Raw genomic sequence first — 2,756 nt, 5'->3', positions numbered from 1 at the left:
TGCGTTGATTTCCGATGCCAAGGGGTACTGACCAACCATTGGTATTTGATGAGTTGGGAGTGAGCACGGGTTGTGTCTGTAGGTAAAGTTAGCAGGGCATTAAAGGAGCAATGTGATATTTTGAACCACTTGATGTCGCACAAGAGCACTGCTTCTCAGACCAAAACACATGAGCACGTCGCCCACATTTCTACCTTCCCTCTGCGTTTTTTCCCCCCACACGTCCTGCACAGCACAGTCCTCTCAAAGCGGCCCCTGAAAACACAACAAGCCGAAGAACTCAATAAAGTTACCCTTTTGCAAACAATGTCAAGTGGACAACATAAGGTGCTCGATACAACTTCAGAGCATATGGCTTATCTATTGCCGTCACATGGCTCTCAACACGATGGCTGAGCCGGCAGCTTGCGGCTAACTGTGCAAGCGGCCGCTGTGCAAACAACGGCATCAGCGCTCACAGAGCTAACAGTGTTTACCTAAAAGGAACTAGAGGGTGGGTGCTCCGCTTCCGCAGCCAAGCCGTAGGTCAGGAGGGCTTTATCAGCTGTAACGGCTATATGAGCTCGTCAGCTATGGACAGTCGGGCACACTCACATGAGCTAACATGTGAACGCACAGAGGGAGAGCGCCTTCATTCTCTGTTCCGGTAGACATTACTCCACTATATCATCACATAGCGAATCATGTTTTGATGTTTCTTTAATGTTCTGAATATCGCACAGATAACCTTTAAGAGTTGTAATCATCAGCCAGTTGTGCTACTGGGAGGTTAATAACTGGTTTTTGTTCCAGATCATCTGCAGCTCTTTGGTCAAAGGGTGTAAAAGGTCTTATGAAGTTTCCATAATCCGGTAACCCAGAAAAGGCCCTGCTGTGGATACCTAAAGATCACCTGCTTCATCACTTTACTGTCGGTAAATACGGTATTAAAAGACTTCACATACTTATAGGATATACGTGTTAGAGGATAAAGAGGCAAACAAGGATCTCCTGCTTTGAAAACAGGGATCATCACGTGTTACAACGCTGCGTTATGACCCAACCAGTTCACATTTTATGTCTAAAAACATCTCAGCTATTTGCAAGAGCACGTCCACTCAGAAGGAATGCCGGTCTGGGCTCTGCCCTCAGTCAAAATACATGTTTAACAGGAAGTCTGGCCCAACATGCATCTGCTCTCTTTCTTAAACGTCCTGCAGAGATGCTAGCGACGGTGGCTGATTATTTAATATCTCAGCCACTTATTTCTGTACTGACAGTTATTTCAACAGTTGAGGTTGAAAACAGTTTGGTTTCTGGCTCTCTGAACTCTGCTGCATTCACCTAGAAACTCCCCATCTGATCACCGATGATGGAAAACAATGGCGACGATGCAACTCATGCTCTGCATTACTAAAGTCAGACTGTGTGCCTTTATTTCAGCGTGTTGATCATCAACATGATATTTTTAGTCGTTCTAATTAACTGCAATACTTTATTATTGCAGGGTAATGTTAAAGTCTACAGAGTGCTTTATGACATTTCTGATTTAAAGAAGTGTAAACTTAACTTCCGACCACAATTATGCAGGACCATCCACAAATACCAGGCAGATTTGTGCTCTGAAATTTATTCTTTGCAAACTATTTTTTTTCCAAACATACAAATATGACATTCAACTCAATGGCTAACCTGTATAACATCCTGTCTCACTGAGCTGTCTTTACCCATCTTGTACTTTAAATAAAAATACGATTACCAGGCAATGGCCCAAAATGTGACCAAGTGGATTTTCAGGATTTCTTTTTTTGACTCAATCTGCATTTCCCAATCCTGAGCAGCCCCTTGTGACAAATGTTTGTAATTGTGTTACTCACTCTTGACTTTATTCAAATATCCAAGGGACAAGGGTTTTTCTTCTCAGAAGTGTTATTCATTTCTCAGCTGCATCAACGCGGATACATAATTCATCCCAGGTCAAATGGAAACAACTCTCATGGAGTTCCATGAAACTCTGGTTGCCATGTTTACTTTCCTTAGAAACTGTGGCATGCTGGTGGACCTCTGAACAAGATACACAAAGATAAGATGCAGAGGGGAGAAACTGGGGCAGACTGAATGAAGAGACCATATGGCGAACAAGGCTGATAATAAAAAACCAGCGGGAGGATCTTAATGGAACAGGAAATGCACAAAAATCCCTCCTACCAGGAAAAAAGAGGTGCTGGGAGGTCAGACGAGTTCAATGTAAGTGAGAATGCTGGATAAAGAAACCTGCATACTGTAGCTTCAGTGGTTAGTAACATGTTGAATGGAGGGCTGGCACCAACGGAGTAAATGCCAGGCATTCCAGCTTCAAGGTCAGAAGTTTCACCAACAAACTTCAGCGAAAACCATGGCAAAAGCAACCGCTATTTACAGTATGCAGCAAAGTTTCTCAAAATGTGCACCATGTTACAAGGTTAGTCTTTTTTATCCCCTTAACACAGTGGTTCCTGACCTTTCTTTTGCTTTCAATTTGTTGGGTTGGTCATCTCCACACTTGAGTAATTATTTTTGATCCATCACTTTAATGATCTAAAAGGCACATTTCTGTTAATCCTTGTTCTCTGCTGTGGTGGACACTGCAATACTGTGATCATTCAATTTACTGGCTTGTTGAAAAATATGTACTACGGATTTTCAAGAAACAACTCAAAAGTCTTAGAATGGCCTGTGGGGAGAAGGTTAACACACACACACACACACACACACACACACACACACACACACACACA

The sequence above is a fragment of the Anarrhichthys ocellatus genome, unplaced genomic scaffold (assembly GCF_004355925.1).
Source record: "Anarrhichthys ocellatus isolate YVR2014 unplaced genomic scaffold, GSC_Weel_1.0 scaffold6, whole genome shotgun sequence".
Taxonomy (NCBI): Eukaryota; Metazoa; Chordata; class Actinopteri; order Perciformes; family Anarhichadidae; genus Anarrhichthys; species Anarrhichthys ocellatus.
Note: the sequence above shows the minus strand (reverse complement) of the source record.